General features: G+C 40.3%; 1 protein-coding gene and 1 long non-coding RNA gene across 8 annotated transcripts in view; one reads left to right on the forward strand and one right to left on the reverse strand.

The window, feature by feature from the left end:
• The window catches only part of atxn1a (ataxin 1a), a 309,041-nt gene that overhangs the window by 183,913 nt on the left and 99,471 nt on the right, over nt 1–25,657 (reverse strand). For all 7 annotated transcript variants that reach the window (XM_059945541.1, XM_059945547.1, XM_059945537.1 and 4 more), the window contains one exon: nt 4,823–4,974. The gene's annotated coding sequence lies outside the window, so the exon portion shown is untranslated. The remainder of the gene's footprint in view (nt 1–4,822; nt 4,975–25,657) is intronic.
• LOC132378553 (uncharacterized) overlaps nt 1–25,657 on the forward strand; it is a 74,644-nt gene that overhangs the window by 13,647 nt on the left and 35,340 nt on the right. The window contains exon 3 of the long non-coding RNA XR_009507105.1: nt 14,955–15,053. This is a non-coding gene — a long non-coding RNA (uncharacterized LOC132378553). The remainder of the gene's footprint in view (nt 1–14,954; nt 15,054–25,657) is intronic.

A 25,657-nucleotide genomic window follows, 5' to 3' on the forward strand; every position in this document is an offset into this window, starting at 1 on the left:
TGGCTCAAGGTATATTTTATTATATAATATGCTTCATCACATTTAGCTGAATACAAAATATTTACCCTTTTTCTCCCCAACTGATGCTGCTTCCAGCATTTGATGTTCTAGTTTCTGATTCAGTAGTTCCTTGTTCCAATCATAAACTGATTTGTAAAGCACAGATTTAGAGCTGACAGGATTTGCCCTAATGAAAGTTCCAATGTAATCCAACTTTCAACAAAAATTCAGATGTGCATTTTTCAAAATAAAAGAGAATTTCATAACAATAAAGGGGCCTAACATCTGCATGTCAATTTCCATTTTGTAATCATAACCTAAAGGCATACCAGGAATTTTGATATTGGATTTGATATTTTCTTTGAATGGGTTCCATAATTTTGTTTTGTGGCTATCAATTGGAAGATTAAACTCAGCGTTGTATACTACAAACATATTTTGATAATAACTGTTCTTTGAATCTTGACTCTTGCAGTTCAACAATACAATGTTTGATAGAAAACTCAACCACAACTTCTCATCTATATTTTTATGCTGATACAGTAATTCTATGAATAAGGCATATAATAAGCAGCTTTTGGTACAATCAATTACCCTTTGACCACAGTAGGCACTCCAAATAATCTGAGCAACACACCATTAGGAAGGATATATTAACTTTGGAGACAAATCTGTGAACATTTTCCAGAATGAAAAAGGTTAATTGAGATGATTTGAACAAAGCCAGAGATTTATCGTCAGTGTCCTCACTAATAGTTATTTCTCAAACAATACTACTAAAACATCTGATTACTGGTCACTGTAACATTTTATGTTTGTGGGAGCCTGTAGTAGATAAATTTCCTGTCATGTTTATAAAGGTTATTAACACTTCAGGAAGCCCTCAAAGAACTTTGAAAAATCTTAAAATGACTTAAGGCCATATAACCATAGGTTAAGATTATAGTCTAAAAATTCCAGCCTAGGCTTTTAGGGATGATTAGTGCACACACATGGGATATGTTAATGCATGGCAGAGATTCATGGAGCACAGTAACAGGCCTTTCAGCCCACTGTGTCGCTGCTGTTCATCAAATATCCAACCACAGAAATCTATTTACCAGCTTTTAATCCATAGTTGTAAATGCCTTAACAAAAGAAACATTATATTGCCCATGTTGTGAGAGCCTTTACTTCCACCAGCCCCTCAGGCAGTGTCTACCAGAATTCAACCACCCTTTGTGTAAAAAAAATTCATCAGATCCCCTGTAAACCTCTTCCCCTTTATTCTAGGCCTATGTCTTCTAGTTTTTAATAATTCTGAGTGAAAAGTTTCCCATGATCTACTCTGTCTGTTTCCCAACCCACCCATCTTTTTCAAGCAAAACAAACCCAGCCTATTCAGTCTCCTCCGCAATTGAAGCCTCCATCCCAGGCAACATCCTGGTGAATCTTCTCTGCACTCTCCAATGCAAACAAGTCCTTCCTATAGTGTGACTACCAGAACTACACATGATATTCCAGCAGTGGCTTAACTAATGTTTTATAAAGCTGTACCACAACCTGCCTGTTCCTATACTCTATTCCCCAATACTGATGTTTTCACACATATCATTTGATATTCTGCCAACTTTAGCTGTGAGGCTCTGATTAAGGGACAGACAAGATAGAATGTCTGGAAGGTTACATTTCATTGGCATCCTTCAAGATAAGTCTCTTCACTGTAATGGCATGGAACATGAAGCATCTAGGATAAACCTCCAGACATTCTACTGTTCTTCAAAATTCCAAAGACTAATCTATAAAGAATCAAATTTAACTAAAGTTTCCGTTAGCTTTTGGTTATCACAACAAATGGAGTGATCATTTTAGTCAAACAAGCTAGCCACAATCTTACTGAAATTTTATGGACAGTGGCATCAGTTTGGAAACCATCATGTCTTTGTGTTCATACTGATGACCCCAGCTGCATCTTGAACAATTAAGAATTATTCAAATTTTCTGTAGAACATAATCCGGCCTGATGGAAGAAAACCAGAATAATGGTGGCCTGCATCCTTGGGTCACAGCAGTGATTGCCATGGAAATTGTGCTTTTGTGTCAAAGTGTTGATATTGTGATGAAAGTCTTGATTGGCCTTTTGTTATTTCATTGTTCTGTTGATAAAGCAGATGAAAGTCTTACCTTCATCGAGATCCCCATGGCAATTTGGAAGGATTCTGAATTATAATGATTCAGGTCCAAGAAAAATCTTAAAGCCGCAACAGAATATGGTCTCAATGAACTGCAGCTTTGGTAGAAGCGCAGATTAATCACACAATTTAATCCTAATCAAACGTGTAGCTATGGGAACTGGTGTGGACCCAAGCTACAGGAATCTTTCTGTGGATAGATGGAACAGTTTTTGTTTCTATCTTTCTTGGACCCACTTTCCCAACTCTTTCCCAGTACATTAATAACTTTATTCCTGCCTTCATACATAAATTGAAATATTCATTGTTTTTGCTGTCAATTTCTGCATGTTCTCACTTTTATGGTCCATCTTTCATTCCCTTTCTGAACCTCTCTGCCTCCACCTCAAATGACAGGCCAACCAGACACATTAATTTCCTCTACTATCTTGATTACCTTCTGTAAGAACTTCAGTCCATTCTCCCAGTTCTTCTATCTCCATCATATTTTGCTCCAGTAATGAGACCTCCCACAGTGATGTCTCTGACACGTTCCCTTTTCCTAAATTCCCTTCCATAAAGGGCAGAGCCCTTGATCACATCTCAACTCTTTCCCAATAAAAGGATTAACATTAGTTGCTAGCATGACTTCCTTGTCATGCACCTAATGAAGGGATGGCTGGTCAGATGCACCTTACAGGATTGATCTAACTGCAGGGAGCAAGCCAGGAGCAGGAGTGGGTTGGAGGACCAGTAACACATAGGAACAGGCACTAAGCAATCAGACAAGTCACACCACACTACAACCACCAGATGACAGCTCCAAGCTAGACACAAAAGTGGAGTGCTGATTAAGAGTATAAATCGATACACACAATTAGTTTTTGTTGTTAGTTTATTGAGTAAGAAAGAATCACAATGCTCATTAAATGTAACTGCACTGTTCACTGCTGAATAAAACCTTTGAATTTCTACCACTGGCCTCTGGCTCTGCAAGAGCAAGGGTACAATATTCCTGCCCATCACCTCCAATCCACCAGTTTCCTTATCTAGTGGATCATCCTTTACAGTTTCTGCCAACTCCACCAAAATCCAAACACCTCTCTGCATCTTAAACTATCTTGATGGTCCTTCTTTCCCAGTTCTTTTGAAGAGTCTTTGAACTGAAATATTAACTCATCTTAACTTTTCACGTTACCTGACCTGCTGTGTGTTTCCAGCATTCTGTTTTTATTTAAAATATCCCACAGATGAGGGCAGCACAAGTACCAGTGACCAGGATTCAATTGCCATCACTGCCTGTAAGGAGTTTATACATTCTCCCTGTGGCTGGGGGGGATTTCTCTGGGTGCTGCAGTTATCTCCCACAGTCCAAAAATGTACTGGTTGGTAGGTTAATTGGTCATTGTAAATTGTTCTATAACTAGGCTGGGCAGTATGGCTTAAAGGAACGGAAGAATCTATACCATGCTGTATCTCAATAAATAAATAAATATGCTGCTCTTTTCGGATATTTTCTTAGTAAACTGAATACCTGTCTTTCATTCAATGCATCATTATTAGATTCAGAATTAAATCTTCAGAGAATTTCAGAGATGCCATAACCCTGACCCTCTTCAAGAAAGAAATTCCTGTAGACTATGGATATCAACTGTTCATCCAAGTACTGGTTATATGTGACAAAGGCTTCTGCATCCACCACTCTTTCAAGTAGTGAGCTTGGCACCCATGTTCTTACATGAAAACTTCTCTCAACTCTTCTCTAACCCTTTTAATAATTAATTTAAATCTACTCTTCTCCGACCTCCCAATAACTAGTTATTAATCTCTCTGCCAATGAAATAGACATCTCTGTATTAAGTCCCTTCTTTTCAATTGATGGAAATTTGAACCTCCTTTGTAACTAAATTATTTTTACTTCCCCAATAATCGAAACACCATTAGCAAAGTTTCACCAGTAGTAATTCAGATATTGACATGATAATCTACTTTAATGAAATATTATTCATGCCTCTTAAATGAGGAAGTATCACTTTATAGTCTTATGTATCTAGAGTTTCACAATCCACATCTCTTAGCTGGAATACAGAACCTCAGTTCTATTTAAACTAATCTCACCCTTTTGGATATCTTGTTCCAAGCTAATTATCATATTAAATTATATCATTGATCACCCCAATTACATAACAACAACAACATTCAAAACATTAATCAATATTAACAGAAAAACACATTGAGGTGTTTCACAGAAAAGTTATCAACAGTAAAATAAATAAAAACAGAAAGTGCAGAGATAAATATCAGGAAACAAGAGAGTTAATGTTTCAGATTGGTAATCTTTCTTCAGAACTATTTGAAAAGTTTTTTTATTCAGTTACAGTTTTCACATCCCCATTATTTTTAATTTCTCCACTGTCAATAAATTTGGGAAATGTTGCTTGCTTCATTCTTCCAAATCTCTAATGATCATACATTAAATTTATATATTGGGAAACACTCAATGAAAAGCAAACAATTTGAATGTTGCAATTTCTCATTTCTTTTGGCCAAACAACTTTTTTGCTCTTTTCTTGTGGTATTTCACATCTGGCTGAATACATAGTTTTGGATAAAGTAATTTAATTATCCTTTATAAAGGATAAAATAATTTAGACAAGAACCTTTAAACTTACCCATAAAACTATTCACTTAATGTCAAAAGTTCTTGCGAGAAATTTCTTGTCCTGGTTTCTTGCAACAGGATTTGATTTCTACATCAGTTCCAAAGTTGTCAATTTCTCTTTAAATTTGGTGGCTACGAGATTCCGATATCAGCAGATAAGTTCTATGATTGAAGGTAAAAGAAAGACACAAGTTTGTAACAGCAGAACTACAATGCCCTAACTCACCATCTTACAATCTATTACTTGACATCCAGCTAAGAAATGGATTTCATCTGCATTAATGTCTGCATTCAAACATCACATCAAAGAGGTGTTCATTGTGAGTTACTGGTTTCGCTCTGTTCTGGCAGAACCAAAACCATTGTAATCAGATAGAAACTTTGAAAACAATGTGAGGCAAGAACAATGAAAGTCAAGGTTCAAATAAAAAGACACTGTCTGTGATTAAAATTGCTGCATTGATGAGGATGACCAATATTGACAGGTGCTATTCAGGAAGTATTTTCATTGTATCTTGAGTTTGTCAATTGTCTAGTATTATTGTTTTTTCTGATCTCCATTGGTGGTGTTGCTAGTGTAGGGAAATGGGACCTGATAGGGTTTAAAGGTAGAAAGAAATACCTTATGATCATATTATGTCAAAATCCAAAAACACCTTTTGAGGATACAGCAAAAATTATTCAGGTGCTAGAGATGTTAAGATGGGTTAAATGCAATGGCCAATTGTGAAAGAATTCTGTTGCTCAGCTCTTGTGAGAAGATGCAACAACCAGGAGGACCCCGCTGCTCTTCACCGGACACCTGTTGTGCATCCTTCCACACTTCAGTAAAGTCAGTGCAGGTAGGTTTGTACTGTGCCTATGGCATTCCTCCAGTAACTTTATTGTCAATCTGAACATAACATGGTTATTCCTGTTTTCTGTCCTTTAACCAACTGTGAAACCATGCAAAGATATGCCCTATTTCCTATGTGGGGGCATCTTATGTAATAGACTATAGTAGGGAACCTATGTGAATTTCTGTTACAAATCCAAGTGCACAGCACCCATTGGTCCGTTTCCCAGCTTCATCCATCACCTCCCAGCTTCTGGCATCATTCTTACTCTCCCCCTCCCTCATCTGCCTATCAGCCTCACAGCACTTGCTCCACCAATTCCCTCCAACTTTTTACATCAAAGTTCAAAGTAAATTTATTATCAAAGTACTTATATGTCACCATATACAACCATGTGATTAACTTTCTTGCAGACATACTCAATAAATCAATAGAACAATAACCATAACAGAATCAATGTAAGACCGCACCAATTTGGGCATTCAAAAGACAACAAACTGTGCAAATACAAAAAGAAAAAGAATAATAAATTAATAAGCAATAAATATTGACAACATGAGATGAAGAGTCCTTGAAAGTGTATCCATTAATTGTGGGAATATTTCAATGATGGGGAAAGTTAAATTAAGTGAAGTTATCCCCTCAGGTCCAAGAGCCTCATGGTTGAGGGGTAGTAACTGTTCCTGAACCTGGTGGTGTGAAACCTGAGGCCCTTGTACCTTCCTCCTGATGGCAGCAGTGAGAAGAAAACATGTCCTCAGTGGTGGGGGGCCCTGATGATGGATGCTGCATTCCTGAGACAACGTTGTATGAGGATGTACTCAATGGTTGGGAGGGCTTTACCTCTGATGGGCTGGGCTGTATCCGCTACTTTTTGTAGGATTTTCCCTTCCTCCACCTGTGATGCTACACTCACCCGCATCTTCTACATTTCCCGGACATCTGTGCTCACCTCATCTTCACGCTGCCTTAACAGGGTTAGAGTACCTTTTGTCTGTATCTACCATGCCATGAGCCTCCACATCCAACACATCATTCTCCACAACTCCTGCCACCTTCAGTGGGATTCTACCACTAAACACATCTTTACCTCCCTTCTGTGCTCCTCTTTCTCCAGGTATCACTCCCTCTGTGATATCCTTGTTCATATCCTTGGTCCCCACTAATCTCCCTCCTGGCACTTATCCCTGCAAGCAACAGAAATGCTACACCTGCCCATTCACCTCCATTCAGGGTCCCAAACTGCTTTCCTGTAAATTTTTTGGGTTGTCTATTGTTTCTGGTGCTCCCAAAGGAGCCTTCTATACTTGGTAAGATCTTACATAAACCGGGGGAGTGCTATGTTGAGCACCCCTGCACCATCCACCAAAAGTGGACTTACCCGCTGGCTAACCATTTTAATTTCTAACCCCATTCCTGTTCTGACATGTTGTTCCATGTCCTCCTCTGTTGTCATGATGAGACCACTCAGGGTAGAGAAGCAACACCTCATATTCCATCTTGGTAGCCTGCACCTGATGGCATGGACATCGATTTCTCCTGCTGGTAAAATAATTTCCCCTCCTCTTCCTTCTTCTTTTATTCCCTGCTTTGACCTCTTACCTCTTCCCCTCACCTGCCTATCACCTCCCCTGGTGCTTCTTCTCCTTCCCTTTCTCCCATCATCCACTCTCCTCTCCTATCAGATTTGTTCCTCTCCAGCCCTTTACCTGTCCTACCCACCTGGCTTCACTTATCACTTTATGGCTATCCTTCTTCCCCTCCCCACCAACCTTTTTATTCTGCCATCTCCCCACTTCCTTTCCTGTCCTGAAGAAGGGTCTTAGCTCAAAATATTGACCATTTCCATTTATTCATTTCCATTGATGTGGCCTGGCTTGCTGAGTTCCTCCAGCATTTTGAGTATTTTGTGTGTTGCTCCAGATTCTCTTGTGCCCCCATTGGTTCCCCTTACTAGTTACACCTTCAGATGAATCAATTGGATTTGCTAAATATGATTTCTCCTACAGGACAACCATGTTGATCCTGCCAAAGTATACCACAATTTTTAAAATGCCTTGTTCACACTACCCCAATAATGAACTTTAACATGTCTTTAACATAGAAGATGAATTAACAAGTAAGTAAATCTGCAAGTTTGTCTCACATCAGACTTCACCACAGCTTGGCAACCACTGGAAGTAGGCATCATGGCGGGGTGCACCATCTCCCCACTGGCCTTCACTATGGCAACGGAGCTCATTATCAGAGCCTCAAAATGGGTTGCAGGAGGAAAACAACTACAGTTTGGTCAACGGTTCCATCGATACAAGCCTATATGGACAATGTAACAATACTGACAACAACTGTCCCCTGTACCAAGAGACTTCTGGAAAAGTTTCATCAAAACATCACACGAGCGAGGATGAAGATCAAGCCCAGCAACAGATGCATTTCCATTGTCAAAGGTCAAGTCACGGATCAAAGATTTTATATTGACAGAACACCTGTCCCAACTGTGTCAAAAATGCCAGTGAAGAGCTTGGGTCGATGGTATGATGCTAAGCTCAAAGACACCAAGCAGTTTAAACAACTCAAAAAGGATACCAACATTTACATAACTCAGATCAACAAGACCTGGCTGCCAGGAAAATTCAAGCTGTGGTGCTTCCATTTTGGCATACTTCCAAGACTCATGTGGCCTTTGACAGTGTATGAAATCCCCATCAACAAGGTGGAAAAGCACGAAAGAGTGATCAACACACATGTGAAACAGTGGCTTGGACTTCCACGATGCTTAAGTCCTGTTGGACTGTAAGGGAACGGCAAATTAGAATTACCAATTGCAAGTCTTGGGGAAGAATACAAATACACCAAAGCAAAGTTGGTCATGACCCTCACTGAATCTGAAGATACTGTTATTCGAACAGCGCCCCCCCCCCCACCCCGTGTGGCAATGGGGAGGAAGTGGACCCCATCTGAAGCAGTTCAGAGTGCTAAGTCTGCTCTTAGCTTCAGGGATGTGGTTGGCCAAGTCCAACTTGGGAAAGCCGGGCTCAGGCTCATCCCAAAGGCTCCTCAGTGGCACAAGGCAACATCAGTGCAGAAGAGACGACTCATGGTGGAGGAGATGAGAAGACAGGAGGAGACAGAGCAACACGCCAGGGCCGTCTCAATGGCCAAGCAGGGCCAATGGACTAATTGGGAGAGCCTGGAAAAGAGGAAACTCAGCTGGCGTGACATCTAGGAGATGGAGGGATCTCAGCTAAGTTTTGTCATCAGAGCCACTTATGATCTCCTACCAACACCTCAAAACCTGATCCAATGGTGGGGAGAAGGCCCCACTTGCTCTCTTTGTCAAGCACCTGGATCACTAAGGCACATTTTAACAGGATGCACCACGAGCCTCCGCCAGGGGTGGTATACTTGGCGGCATAGCCAAGTCCTCAGAAGCTGGCATGAACCTTGGAACAGAGGCAAATCACCACAAATGTTCTCCCACAAGAAATGTTCACATCACACGATTTGTACCAGCAGGCCAACCTCCGGAGCACCATATAATATCAAAAGAGGCAAGAATTCTGCAGGTTGCTCGGGATTGGAAAATGGACGTGGACTTGGAAAAGAAGCTTGTGTTTTCCCCAGACATTGCAGCTACAACACTTCGGCCAGACGTAGTGCAGTGGTCCACAACAGCCAAGCTGGAATTGACAGTACCATGGGAAGATGGTGTTGAAGAAGCTTATGAAAGGAAAAAGACCAAGTACTCTGAACTGGCAACTGAAGCTGCCCAGAATGGCCGGAAGACCAAGATTTTCCCTGTAGAAGTGGGATTCCTGGTTACATCTACCACCAGTCTATTGAAGAAGATGGGGTGAGGGGTTATCCACTCCAACAAGCAATCAAGTCCTTGTCAAATGCAGCAGAAGAAAGCAGTAATTGGATTTGGATTAAAAGGAAAGACAATAACTGGGCTGCAAGATGAAGACAGGAGGGTATGGAACTGAGGGGGGTGTATCTGGGACGCCAGATAGCACCGTTGAGCCCTCTAGAGACATTGTGGGCTTATCAACGAAACACCAAAGTAGGAGGGTGCTCACCTGATGACCCCGATGAGGTACCTACCTTCCTTGTCATCACTCCAAGCCCACTGCCAACATTGAGAGTGCCGACTTATCATAAGGATTGAAACATCAAGACCATAAGAAGACAAAGAAGCAGGAGTTGGCCATTCAGCCCATTGAGTCCATTTCATCATGAGCTGATCCAATCTCCCCTTTAGTCCCATTCCCCTACCTTCTCACCATAACCTTTGATGCCCTGACTATTCAGATACCTATCAATCTCTGCCTTAAATACACCTAATGACTTGGCTTCCACTGCCACCCATGGCAACAAATTCCATAGATACACCACCTCTGGCTAAAAACATTTTTTTGCATTTCTGTTTTGAATGGGTGTCCTGCAATCCTCAAGTCATGTCCTCTCATACTAGACTCCCCCACCATGAGAAACAACTTTGCCACATCCACTCTGTCCATGCCTTTCAACATTTAAAATGTTTCTATGAGGTCTCCCCTCATTCTTCTAAACTCCAAGGAGTCCAAGAGCAGTCAAATATTCCTCATATGTTAACCCTCTCATTCCTGGAATCATTCTAGTGAATCTTCTCTGAACCCTCTCCAATGTCAGCACATCCTTTCTTAAATAAGGAGCCCAAAACTACACACAGTATTCCAAGTGAGGTCTTAACAGTGCCTTATAGAGCCTCAACATCACATCCCTGCTCCTATACTCTATTCCTCTAGAAATGAATGCCAACATTGCATTCACCTTCTTCACCACCAACTCAACCTGGAGGTTAACCTTAAGGGTTTCCCAAGTCCCATTGCATTTCAGAACTTTGAATTCTCTCCCCATTTAAATAATAATCTGCCCATTTATTTCTTCTACCAAAGTGCATGACCGTACGCTTTCCAACATTATAACTCATTTGCCACTTCTTTGCCCATTCCCCCAATCTATCCAAGTCTCTCTGCAGACTCTCTATTTCCTCAGCACTACCAGCCCCTCCACCTATCTTTGTATTGTCAGTAAATGTAGCCACAAAGCCATCTATTCCATAATCCAAATCGTTGATATACAACGTAAAAAGAAGCAGCCCCAACACGGACCCCTGTGGAACACCACTGGTAACCGGCAGCCAAACAGAATAGGGTCCCTTTATTCCCACTCTTTGTTTCCTGCCAATCAACCAACGCTCTATCCACGTATGTAACTTCCCCGTAATTCCATGGGCTCTTATCTTGTTTAGCAGCCTCATGTGCGGCACCTTGTCAAAGGCCTTCTGAAAATCCAAATCCACTGCATCTCCCTTGTCTAGCCTACTTGTAATTTCCTCAAAAAATTGCACTAGGTTTGTCAGGCAGGGTTTTCCTTTAAGGAAACCATGCTGAGTTCTGCCTATCTTGTCATATGCCTCCAGGTACTCAGTAACCTCATCCCTGACAATCAACTCCAACAACTTCACAACCACCGATGTCAAGCTAACAGGTCTATAATTTCCTTTTTGGTTCCTTGCCCCCTTCTTAAATAGCGGAGTGACATTTGCAATCTTCGAGTCCTCCAGAACCAGGCCAGAATCTATCGACTTTTGAAAGATCATTGCGAATGCCTCCGCAAACTCCACTGCTACTTCCTTCAGAACACAAGGGTGCATTCCGTCTGGTCCAGGAGATTTATCTACCCTTAGACTATTCAGCTTTCTGAGTACTTTCTGTTGTAATTGTGACTGCGCTTATTTCTCTTCCCTGACACCTTTGAATGTCCGGTATATTGCTGATGTCTTCCTCAGTGAAGACTGATGCAAAATACTCATTCAGTTCCTCCACCATCTCCTTATCTCCCATTACAATTTCTCCAGCATCATTTTCTATCGGTCCTATATCTACTCTCACCTGTCTTTTACTCTTTATATACTTGAAAAAGCTTTTAGTATCCTCTTTGATATTACTTGCTAGCTTCCTTTCATAGTTCATCTTTTCCCTCTTAATGACCTTCTTAGTTTCCTTTTGTAAGCTTTTAAAAACTTCCCAATCCTCTGTCTTCCCACTAATTTTTGCTTCCTTATATGCCCTCTGCTTTGCTTTTACTTTGACTTTGACTTCTCTTGTCAGCCATGGTTGCATCCTTTTTCCATTTGAAAATTTCTTCTTCTTTGGAATATATCTGTCTTGCATCTTCCTCACTTCTCGCATAAACTCCAGCCACTGCTGCTCTGCCGTCCTTCCCGCTAGTGTTCCTTTCCAGTCAACTTTGGCCAGTTCCTCTCTCATCCCACTGTAATTTCCTTTATTCCACTAAAATACCGACACATCGGATTTCGGCTTCTCTTTCTCAAAGTTCACAGTGAACTCAATCATGTTATGATCACTGCCTCCTAAGGGTTCCTTCACTTCCATCTCTCTAATCACCTCACAATATCCAATCCAGTACAGCCAATCCCCTAGTGGGCTCAACAACAAGCTGTTCTAAAAAGCTATCTCATAGACATTCTACAAATTCTCTCTCTTGACCTGATTTTCCCAATCCACTCGCATGTTAAAATCCCCTACAATTATCATAACACCGCCCTTCTGGCAAGCCTTTTGTATTTCTTGTTGTAATTTGTAGTCCACATCACTGCAGCTGTTTGGAGGCCTGTAGATAACTGCCATCAGGGTCCTTTTACCCCTGCAATTTCTTAGTTCAACCCATAAAGATTCTGTACCATTAAAGCCATGCCACCTCCTCTACCTACCCGCCTATCCTTCCGATACACCGTGTATCCTTGGACGTTCAGCTCCCAGAGATATGCATCCTTTAGCCACATCTCAGTGATGGCCACAATATCATACCTGCCAATCTGTAACTGTACAACAAGATCATCCACCTTATTCCTTATGCTGCGTGCATTTAAGTATAACACCTTAAGTCCAGTATTTGGTACTTTTTGCATTGATTGCACTGCAACGTTATTGCACTGCAACTCATCCCAATGGCTGCAAATTTGCTCCATCACCTGCCTGTCCTTCCTGACATCCTTACTGCTCACCACCTTAGATCTATTTCTGTTTTCCCTCTCCTCCGCTCCATCATTCCGGTTCCCATCCCCCTAACAAATTAGTTTAAACCCTCCCTAAAAGCTCTATTAAACCTTCCCGCCGGGATATTGGTCCCCCTAGGATTCAAGTGTAATCCGTCTTTTTTGTACAGGTCACACCTGCCCCAAAAGAGGTCCCAATGATCCAGAAACTTGAATCCCTACCTCCTGCTCCAAACCCTCAGCCACGCATTTATCCTCCACCTCATTCCATTCCTACTCTCACTGTCGCGTGGCACAGGCAGTAATCCCGAGATTACTACCTTTGTGGTCCTTCTTCTCAACTGCCTTCCTAACTCCCTAAATTCTCTTTTCAGGACCTCTTCCCTTTTCCTACCTATGTCATTGGTACCTATATGTACCACAACCTCTGGCTCCTCACCCTCCCACTTCAGGATAGCTTGGGCATGATCAGAAACATCCCGGACCCTGGCACCAGGGAGGCAAACTACCACCTGGGTTTCCTGGTTGCATCCACAGAATTGCCTATCTGACCCCCGAACTATCGAGTCCCCTATTACTACTGCCTTCCTCTTCCCTTCCCTACCCTTCTGAGCTACAAGGCCAGACTCTGTGCCGGAGGTCCTATTAGCTTTACTAATTACATTACAATTTTCAAAATACCTTGTTCACACTACCCCAAATAATGAATTTTAACATGTCCCTGCACCAAATAGAAGATGAATTAACAAGTAATTCCCCTTGTTTTCCCTTCCTCTGCTGATTGGGCTCACCTGCAAGCTACTGGCGCTGCTGCAGAATCTGGGAACTCTGCATCTACTTCTGCACAAATGTTTTTCTTTAGAATAATTCAGATGTCGACTGTCAAATCTTGGGGGTTCCTCTGTATTTAACATTTATCATTTTTTTTACTAATGATAAAAATGTTCTTAAAATCTTTATTTAGCTTTTAGGATTTCAAATCACGTTGAGTTTATTGTTATGTGCACAAGCATGGTGAGGTATAGGTACAATCAGGTACAATGAAAAACCTGCTTTGCAGCAGCATCACAGTCATGTAGGTTCAGACAACATGCTGAATATAAATTATACATCAATTATACCTACAACTACTTCTGAATGAGAATTATAAAATATTCTATTAAATTATTGATATTGTTTGTCTATCTCTATATTATTTTTTAAATTCAAATCTATTTGCAAATCACAATGATGTGTTGTGTGCACCACTCCATTGTCCAGTTGTGTGGCAGTGCCCTCTTCTGGTTCCATTGCATCTATTCTGCTGTTGCCTTGGTATCTTCTCCAATCTCATCTTGTTCCTTTAGCTATGGACCTTCCTTGGACCCCTATTATTTTTCATCTACACTCTGCACCTTAAACTCATCAAAACTAAACAGACTGTACAAATGTTTCTGAGTTCAGAACCACTTCCACTGACTCCTCTACTCTTTCGCGTTTGCCACACCACATGTCCACTATAGGGTCTTGGCCAGAGAAGTCAACTGTTCATTCCTTTCCATAGATGCTGCCTAACCTGCTGAGTTCATCCAGCATTTTGTGTGTGTTACTCTGGATTTCTAGCATCTTGTGTCCAATGTGTTGTTCTACTTTGCAAATTTTAGCCAATTATATTGCAAAATTCAAAGCCATCAATTTAGTTCTTGTCATAAAGTCCATTCCTTAGTCACTGACTGTAATGTTCTATCTGCAAACTCTCCAGAGGATGAACCAAATTACTCCCAACCTCAGCATGACATTGAGCTGAGCTGCTGACTGATTACTTCCAGCTCTGTGACATCAAGCATATCCAGACCCGCTACTACTCATCTACCACTGACACCCATAAAAGTGGGTATCAGCTACTGAAATGTTCCCCTGTAGCCTTAGAATATTGCGCAATCTTTTACCTCCTCCAAGTACGAACCAATCCAAAACTTTACTCCTGGCAAGTTCCGTGCAATATCAACACTGTTCTCTTTGACCTAAATTGACTGCTATTTCAGCAACATCACTATTTTAAAATCCTCTTCCTCATTTTCCAATCCTTCCATGGAATTGGTCTCTCTATTTCTATCACCTACTCCACTCTTTGAGACTGCACCCCTCCACTTCTTGCCATTTCCAACAGTTATTCCTGCACTAATGGCAATTGGATTTCAAAGACTGTTTAAATTTTTTGAATTTCCTGCCTAAACCTCTCTACCTCCCCTTCCTTCTCTTAGATTCTCCTTAAAGCACACCGAGTAATCAGAAGTTGGAAGAAAATAAATGAGCGGGCAGGGAAGAGAAAACACATGCATCATTTTGACATCTGAAGTCTGGTAATTTCTGCCTTATTCTTTACTCCACGAGTTAGTAATTATTCTAAAATATACAATATTTTACATTCTATGGCCAAGAATGTAAAAGTTTTGAGAATCCACATTTTCAGTGTGCTTGGACCTTGTTGCATTATATTCATTGATCGTGGTCAAACCCTCGTGTTCTATTGTTACAAATTCACTAGTGTTACAAACTGGTGTAAATGTGTTGCCACACTAGTGTATTGTTAGTAGTTGTAACTCCATTCAAATCAACCATTATAATTCAATTAAGACCTTCAAGAGAAATGATCTCCAAAGTGAATGCTCACATGAAATCTATTTGTGCAAGGATTTGTCAGCACTTACTGATATAAGGGCCATTTACAACCAAAAATTTAAATAGGAAGTCACTTCACATCTGCTGAACTTTGGCATAGGAAAGCCCCAACCTGAGATGGTAATCTGGCAAAACAAATGGGAAAATTCTTCTGGAGACACTAGATGGCAAGTTTAAGGTGAAAAGGAGGAGCTTTAAAGGAGATCTGGGGTAAATTTTTCACACAAAAAGGTATTGTATCTCAAATGAACTGGCGAGGAAGAGGTGGAAGCAAGAACAACAGCAATATTTAAGAGTCCTCTTGAACAAGCAGGCCATAATTGAAGACAAGAAGGATCAGTACATGTAGGCATGATGTGAACAACTCTGTGACTCTATATTCATTTTGTAAGTAGGAGCAAAAAACGTCAAGACTTGTCTTATATCCTCTTGAATTTGGTATCCAAGTGTCCCAAACGGATTCTCCCATACATTAAAGCAAATCTGCAACTATAAAATAGAAGCTGCCCTGAATCTCGCATTTTGATAATTTAAAATTTGCTCAGAAAATTAACATTCAGTACATGGAAATTGCGTGCATTAATATATCTTGGAAAAACCCAAACAGTATGAGAGACACCATGTGAGTAGTGTATTATTACTGATAAATGATCTGTACAGCTCCATTATTAACATCTGCAAAACCTTCAGCAAATTACTTAGTTTACATTATTAAAATGAACTCAGCTCAGAACAGGTGTTTACCAGAATATTGAATGCATTTAATCATAATACTTACAGTATACTTCTGTCTCTGAAATGAAAATTAAGCTCCAAGGCCCAAAAAGGAACAATTGAAACTCCATAATTTCACACCTGCAGGTCATCACTTTCCTTTTTTTAAATAGCGTAATTTTTTCTGTCTGAGTTGTATACTGCACAGAGTTGAATTTGATAATAAATATACTTCGAATCTTTTTCAGTTGATTTTCTTAGTCTTCATTCAATGTTTCCCTCCCTCAACATTTTCAAGTGCCCAGCTGGGCTCAAATGCATTATTTTTTCCTCCATTCTTCCTCTTCTCATAAATCTTGGTTGCTGAGCAAGTGGACTGTTGATCTTATTCTGCACCAGGATCCTTATTATTTGCCTCCTTGTCATGTCACTATTGACTGACTTCACTGACAGAATCTTGGGGCATTCAGATTTATTGGCCCAAGGCTTCTGGAAAACTAAATTGGTTGCAGTGGGATATTCAACCCTTACTATCTGGGCTGGTTTCAGAGCACAAAGCACTGCATGTGGAAACTTGATGACACTGTACATCTCCCATTCAGCACGGATATCCCTAACAAGACTGAATTCAGGGATTGATATCTGTGTGCTTTAGCTCAAGATGACAATTCATTCAGCTACATCAGATCTCAGTACTAACATCCAAACAGCTCTAGCACACTAACCTTTTCATTCTGCAGGGGTTTCATTTATGCCAAGCCAGTATTCACTTATTCCTCAATATAGCTGAGATGAAATCAAATAAAGTGCAGAGTTGTAAGGATGTCTGATTTTCATTAATAAATTGGGCAAAATTTTACTATCAAGAGAAAAACTGCAGATGCTTGAAATGCAAGCAATACGCATAGAAAGTTGGAGGGACTCAGCAGGTCAGGCAACATCTGTGGAAAAGAGTACAGTCAACATTTCGGGCCGGGACCCTTTGTCCTGTCGAAGGATCTCAGTCTGAAACTCTGACTGTACTTTTTTCCACAGATGCTGCCTGATCTGCTGAGTCCCTCCAGCTTTCTCTGTGTGTTGAAAAATTTTACTAGTTTTTCTTCACTGATAGCAGATTTTAATTTCCAGATTTTGTTTTAAAATAAGCTGAATGAAATGCTCAGGTTATCAATGTTGGCGTGAATATTCACTTCCCTAATTATTAACTACTTGTCTAATATCTTGGGCAAAGAAATTCACTTCCCTTGCATTAGCAACTTCAAACACAGGGAACTGTACACAGACGTGTATTCACTGAAAGCAGAAGTGAATGTTAATCAGACATATGAAAAGCAATTCTCCTGTGTATGTAGCTCTACACTTTGTTGCTGGATAAAACACAGGCCCCAAGTTAGTGCCTCTTCCAGATGCACTCCCGCCCAGTAAGCACTGTGGTCCAGCGGTAGCAATGGGCTTGTCTTGGATTCTCCTCAAATTCAGCTTCCATTTCCATATCTATACAACTCTTTGTCACTGTGAACTGTGGTTTTGTTTATCATCCCCTGAGGTCTAAGTCAAAGTGCTGGAAATACCCAACCTGTTGTACTGTGAGACAAAATTTCTAGTCCAGAAGTTTGTGGATTAATGTCCAACTCAGAAACTTAAGATGGTAATCCATTCAAACTCCAATATAGAGGATGTGCTGCACCAACTCAGTTAGAAGCTCAACAATTTACAACAGAGGGGGAGACTACTTGGATTATTTCAAGATCAGAATCAGTATCAGGTTTTATATCCCTGGCACATGTCACGAAATTTGTTGTCTTTGCGGCAGCAGCACAATGCAATACATAAAAGAAGAAAAAATGTGAATTACAGTAAGGATATATATATATAATAGTTAAATACTGCAAAAATTAAAATAAAAAAGTAGTGAGGTAGTGTTCATGGATTCAATATCCATTCAGAAATCGGATGGCAGAGGGGAAGAAGCTGTTCCTGAATCACTGACTGTGTGCCTTCAGGCCCCTGTACCTCCCTCCATTTTGTAGCAATGAGAAGAGGACATGTCCTGGATGATGTAGATCCTTAATGATGGACACCACCTTTCGGAGGCATTGTTCCTTGAAGATGTCCTGAACACAATGGAGGTTTGTGCCCATGATGGAGCTGACTGAGTTTACAACTCTCCAGTGCTCATTTTGATACTGTGCAGTAGCCGCCCACCCACCCCCCAATACCAGACAGTGATGCAGTCAGTTAGAATCCTCTCCACAGTACAATTTTTTATCCTAAAATGGAGCTAGTCCTAGTTCCAGGTCCTATCCATGTACCTTACAAATATTTTGAGGGTTTCTGTCTACGTTATTCTATCAGTATGTGCTGCGTGACCATAGATTGAGACCCTACAAGGAAAGCTCTGTTGAAGTAACGTAGAGGAGTTAGACTTGTTTCCTGGGCCAATATTAATCCTCACTCAACAAGTGTGTGCACAAATAGTAGCATCTGGGGTGAGGTGATGGTAATGTGATAATAAAACGGAATTATATAGGATAATTGTAAATGGGTGGTTAGTAAGGACTCAATGGGCCAAAGGACCTGTTTCCATGCTCTATAACTCCAAAGCATTTGAATACTAATGCAAACATTTTGTCTTTAATTCTCAGCTATTACTTATAAGTAATAAGTGAAATAAATATAACTTATAAGTGGGAACTGGGTGCAAATTGGGTGCACTTCAAATTAAGTTATACGAGGTATCAGAGATTATGTCAGTGGCCTAACTTTGGAGATTTTGGTTTATGTAGCAGTTTCATTTATGTACCAATTTAGGAGCTCTGGCCCCGAGATTACCACATATCCAAACTCAGATCTGAGTGGAGTGTATTTGAGCTGTCAATGAACCTCTCTTCTCATCCCTGCCCTGTATATAGATGGTTTTCTACAATTCTAGTATAATAAGGACACAACCAGAAGTTTGCAAGCAAATAATGAAAACAATTAATCTTCCTTTTGAGAATAATGTTAGAAATTGTTTGAATGGCTGTATATAATTTTTGCACCACATCCTGAAATGACAGTGATTGACATCCAGATAATATGATGGGAGTATTGAAGAATCCTACAGAAGTCAGATTTCCAAACCGTCAGTTAGTTCTTCAGAACAATTTGAGTGTGTTGCTGAGGTATAAGTGCAACTTTCTTGCATTCTTTCTCTTAAAATGCCTGCCATAAGTAGCTCAGGTCTCAGGAATATATAGGGGAAAAGTGCAGTATTAGTGTTGTGCTGGGTTTGAGGTCTTTTCAAATACCCTTCCTCTCAAATGACTAGACTTACTCATTGAGGGAGATGGTGAATTTCAACATGGATGCCTGTCTTTGTTGAGAGATGGCTTTGAGGTGTTTTCTGGGTACCTGCTGTGAACTTTCATTGTCAGACCTTTGGCCTGAAAAGAGATTATCAGAAGTACAGAGTTAAGGATATAACGATGCATTTAAAATTGATTTGAAAAATTGTAATATCTTCACTGATTCCTGGAAAACTCTGACCTATGACTGTTCATGTGAAAAAAGAGCATTTGGTATGTTATTGGGAATTTCTTGTTCAATAATCAGGAGCTGACAAAAATACTGAGTAAATGGCAAACTGAGCACACCATCCCCTAAACTAACCACCTGCTTCTTCCAGCACCTCCAGTCCCAACCGTGCAAGAGCCTGTGATTTTTAACGTTGACTTTGTTAGTCATCTTAGAACTCACAAACTCAGAACAAAAATGGATGACCTCACCTTCATGAACAATAATCTATTCAACAAAATGCTGCCACTCACTTACCTTTATCTCTTTGCTGAGTTTTTGTATCCTCCTCATAACTTGCTTTCCTATGTACCATCAGTAAATCTGATTTTAAAAACACATTCATTTCAACTGCTGTCATGAACAGAAATGGTGAAAGTTGAGGCCCTAGTACTGATTCCTGTGGAACCTAATTAGTCATAACTTACTAAACAGAAATTGATCCATTAATCCCAACCTGTTTTCTGTTATTTAAGCAATCTCCTAACTATGCTAATCTATCACTTCCAATTTCACAAGCCCTGACCTTGTGTATTAACCTATCTATATGGTAATTAATTAAATGCATTCTGGAGATCTAAATACACTACATCTACTAGTTTCCATACTGCTGATAACATTCTCAATAGATGTAATAAATTTATCAAATATTAATTCCTTTCCATAAAACTATATTGATTCTGCCTCTTAAAGTTTTCTATATATTTACTACTAGCTCCCCAATAATTGATGCTAGGATTTTCTCAATGTCAGATAGTAGGCTAACTGGCCAACCATTTTCTATTTCCTATCTTTCTCTTTGAATAGGTATGTTATCTAATCACATGGAATTTCGACAAATCTGGGAACTTTGGAAGATCACAATCAATGCACCCATTACCAATTCTTTTAACACCCCAGGAGGAAAACAATTCAGTTCAAAACCTGATAGTCCCAAAAATTTACAGATTTGGGAAACTAAAAAACAATAGCAGGTTCTTTCAAAGGATACAGTCTGCCGTCATGTTGTGCCAGAGAGGAGGGAACAAATGGTAAAGGTAATGAATGTGGTGATGAGGATTATTTTCCAGCAATCTGCTTTGTTCTGGATGGTGACACACTTCCAGAATGCTGTTGGAGGCTCACTCATCCAGGTAGGAGGAGAAAATTCCATTACACTCCTTACTCAATGCTAAAGCACTGGTGAGGCCTCACTTGGGAATATTCTAAGCAGTTTTGGGCCCCTTATCCAAGAAAGAATACGTTGACATTGGAGAGGGTTCAAAGGTTCACAAAAATAATTTCAAGATTGAAAGGCTTGGCATATGAAGAGCGTTTGATGGTTTTGAGCTTGTATTCACTGGAATTCAGGAGGTGACCTCATTGAAACCTATCAAAAACTGAAATGCCTTGATAGAGTAGAGAGGATGTTTCCTATGGTGGGGGAGTCTAAGACCAGCCTCTGAATAGAGGGGTGTCCTTTTAGAATAGAGATGAAGAGGAATTTCTTTAGCCAGAGAGAGTGAATCTATGGAACTCGTTATCACTGGCAGCTGTGGAGGCCAAGTCACTGGGTATATTTAAGGCACAGATAGAAGGATTATTGATTAGTCAGGGCATGAAGGGAAACAGGAGGTGGGGGTGGGGGAAAGGCAGGAGATTGAGACTGAGAGGGCAAATGGATCAGCCACAATGAAATATGCAGAGCAGACTTCATTTAGACTTGATGGGCTAAGTGGCCTAATTCTGCTCCTACATCTTATGATCTTATGTGTTGTAGGCAGTGGAACATTTTGTGGAGGATCATCAGGTTAGCAATTCACTGAAAAACATTGACCCTCTGACAAAGTGCAGCACATGCTCCAGCCAGATATTCTTCAATATGAAAGATCTTTCTAAGCATGTTAACTGTGCATCTAAGGAAATTAGCTCAATCGATGGTACTCAATATACCAAGCAGAATAGGCCAGCAGGTGATGCTCTTGTATGAGTGCAGTGTGTAACTGACAACACATTTACCCATCGATATTCTTAACAGATCTAAGGTAGAACTGAAATTTGCCTTTGTTTTCTAAATAAAGAATTGCATGAAAGTTATTGTTCATCATATCTCCTGTCCATTTAAGGAACTTATAGTCACAGTTTTGCTCTCTTTGAGTTTTAAGCCTGCAGTTCACTTACCTATTTTGATGTTTATTTATTGATTTCTTGAGATACAGCCCTTCCAGCCATGCCACCAAGCAATCCCCGAATTGAACCCTAGCCTAATCATGGGACAACTTACAATGACCAATTATCTTACCAACCGGTCTGTCTTTAGACAGTAAAAGTGAACCAGAGCATCTGGAGGAAACCCACGAGGTCACTGGAAGAATATGCAGACTCCTTACAGGCAGCGGCAGGGAAGTTGAAGGGAAGGGATTTTGATTTTTTTCTGATTGGTATGAAGGATGTCAATGCTGAAGTTTAAAATGGTTCTGGCATCCAATGTCAGCATTAAACACTTAAGTCCTAATTTATCACATCTAGATAGAGAGTAAACACTCTCTACTCTACCCCTACAAGGCTTAAGTCCAACTTTAGGAAGAGCATTATCCTGCAGCTTGGTGGTGCAGCCTTTAAATAGAGCTCACTCTGTACCACCATGTGAATGGGAATAAAGCTTAAAGATTAAAGATTAGCTTTATTTGTTACATGTACATCCAAACATACAGAGAAATGCACGGTTTGCATCAAACTAAATCAGCGAGGATTGTGCTGGACAGCCTGCAACTGTCACCGTGCTTCCAGCGCCAACGTAGCATGCCATCTACTTACTAACCCTAACCTTGAGATGTGGGAGGACATTGAAGCACCCACGAGATCACGGGGAGGTTCATACAGGCGACAGTGAGAATTGAACCCCAATTGGGAATTGCTGTCACTGTAACAGTGTTACACTAACCACTACTTTACCATTGAGGCATTCAACTCAGTGGTCGGCATGATTAAAACCTAAGATAATAAGGGCAAAAGCCTGAGCCGAACCCAGCAATAACCACTGCTAATTACATTTTGTGTTTCATACCAAAAAATATCTCAACTCACTTCAGACAGTAAAGGAAAACTAACACCAAGGTGTAAGGCGAGTATCAAGGCAGATCAGCAACTTTTGATGATTTAACCAATAAATAGAAATTGCCATAAATTTGAGGGCTTTCATTTTTATAATGGCATGGCCTCAAATTCTACTGTAGGAACTTTAGTGCAGAACCTGAGTGGGAAATCCAGTGCAGGGCTGGTGGGATGTTGTACTGTTGGAAATCCCATTGTTGTGATGGCCAGTTAAAGTAGTCTCAAGTACAGTACACCATGGAAAAATTGCACAGGGCTGTAGTGAAGATGTTGCCGTGTACACTATTAAAGTCATTCAGAAAATCAAGGGTGTTGTCAAGGTGGAAAATCTAGTAACTCACAATTCAAAATTTAAAATTTTCTGCATCAAGAAGAAAGCATAATAAAGCAAATAATATTAGAAAGCTGAATTACTACACTGTGATACATTCCAGTTTAGTGTTGGTTCAGCTTCCTGTTGTGATGTCACATACTCTCAGAGCACCACTATTGACCCTATGTGCTCAGCAGGAACACTGAAGGATCAGGTTGCATACATGTTTACGCATTGTCTGAATTTACTCTCTGGATGTTCCACAGAAAGTGTGCAGATCCTTCCTGCTAAACAGGTTAGACTAAAATCTGGGCTGTCATTTTACAATATGCAAAACATAACTAAAAATACACTACGTTCCCATCCTTAAAGTGTTAGTGAGGCAATATCCTAGAGAGGAAAGGGTTACTGAACTGAGCTATCTGTTCCAGTAGACTATTGTGTCCTTTCCACTTGCCTGGATGAAGATAGTCCAATAGTGGAAGATGCTTGTTGTCTGGATACAATAGCTGTTCAGTTCAAGCACAATCAATCACCATAAACATGTATTCTCCTCCACAACTATTGTTGCCATCCACAAAAATAGTTAGAACAGGACTTGAGTTTTTCTCCTCATGTCCACTGAAAGAACAAGAGTAACTGGTGCTTGGAAAACATCTGGATGCTTATAACCTGGTCCTTTATTGTCTTTTTCTTTGGCCCATTGCCCTTACTCGGCATAGGCCTCCAACAGCAGCTCACCAGAGTCCACTGTCCTGGGCTGTTAGAAGCTGAATCAGACTTCCACTTTCACCACACAACTTCATACATCTTCTAGGCAAGGATCCTTCCTCTTCCAGGGATGATATCTTTGGGGATTATGTTGGCGTTTCTACAGCATTGGGCTTTTACAGGATGAGACTGCTAACCCCATGGCCAACCCTCCTGCTTTTGCAGCCGGGCTTGGGACCATCCATGGCAGAGTTGGTCCTTTATTGTGGCATGGTCAAAATCCTGGAGCCAGTATGGTGGGAATTCCATTACCACAGAGGGGATCCTAGTTCAAGGTGGAACCATCACCTTCTCAAAGACATCTGAGGTAATTACTTTTTAAAATCACAATAATTATTGACCACATTGGAGTTTGGTAAGCATTAATCCTCATAGCCAAAAGAATCAATTTAGTCAGAAATCAGTCTTATTTAAAGAGCAGAAAAAATAACAACAATACGGTTGGTTATTAATTATGTGCATAAATTAATCCAAGCACCTACAATTATTTGCAGTAGTGTGATATACAGTCATAATATCTCTATGGCAGGGAGATTCAACATATCGCTCCATTTGCCTATGGTATTGGGACTATATGTTGCCCTTTCCCCTATTCATTAACAGGATGTGTTGTCAATGACCAAACCAAACAATTATTGGCCTTCCCTAATTGCCCTTAAGAAGATATACAGAGCTCTGGTTGCTGGCAGCGCTTATATCCCAGATCTGAGTAGTGATAAAACCAATTATTTCTGAACTTACTCAGAAAAGATATAATCAACCTGCAGAATGTTAATATCAAAAATGTGGTCAAGGAATGGCTTTGGGGAAATCCCTGAGCTTGTTGAAATGCCTGTTTTGAAACCAGAAATGTTTTTTGCAGGATGTGAACCAATACAGCAGAGCAATTTAATGCAAAATAGTAGTAAGGTTATTTTGCTCAGCATTATTTTTCTGCTTCACTTATTCAAGAAGTACAATGTGATATCTGAAAATGGAGGTAGGCCCAGGATCTGTCCCAAGACCAGATAAACAATTGAATGTTTATGCATTTTTGTGGACATTTAACCTCTTCTTGAAATGCCTGAACTTTCACCATTTGATGCAGCTGCCTTTTAACTTATTGCTCATAATTTGCTCTTGAATTTCATAAGGGTTACTCATAACATTAGTGGCCTTCACACAAACTGCCAAACTCAAGAAAACACAAACTTTAAAAAAAACAGAAGTTGCTGGAGATCATCTCAATTTCTGAATGCTATTTTACTCAATGTTGCAACCACCCACAATGGCCATTAGATCCCCCATAAATTCATTGCCCACTCACTAGCTCCATCCATCCTTCCTGGCAACAGTCTGAAGCTGAACCAGACTCTTCACAGATCCAATGTCAGACAACATTTTTGCTCCTTCATTACATCACCGTGCCCATTTCCACCTTAACATTACTAAAACTAGTCACTTTAAAAACTCTCTCCAAATACTTGTTAACTTTTCCCTTGATTATTCCAACACTGTCTTAGTTGGCTTCATCCCAGCCATCATGCATAAACCCAAGGCTGTCCAAAACTTTGCAGTCTTATTTCTAACTCACACTGAGTCCCACTCATCACAGGTTCCCAGTTAAATCAATACTCTCACAATTTAAAATTTTTATGCTCGGTATCCAAACCTTTTCCAAATCCCACCAGAACCCCCACCCTTGCCTCCTTATGATCTCAAAACCTCCTTCAAGTCTTTGTATCTCCAAAATATCTACACTCCTTACTCTCTAGTCCCTGACTAATTCCGCCACCCTTCAGCTATCAAGGTTCTAACCTCTGGAGTTCTCATGCTAAATCGTTCTACCCTCTGTCACTT

The sequence above is a fragment of the Hypanus sabinus genome, chromosome 20, assembly GCF_030144855.1.
Source record: "Hypanus sabinus isolate sHypSab1 chromosome 20, sHypSab1.hap1, whole genome shotgun sequence".
NCBI classification, from domain to species: Eukaryota; Metazoa; Chordata; class Chondrichthyes; order Myliobatiformes; family Dasyatidae; genus Hypanus; species Hypanus sabinus.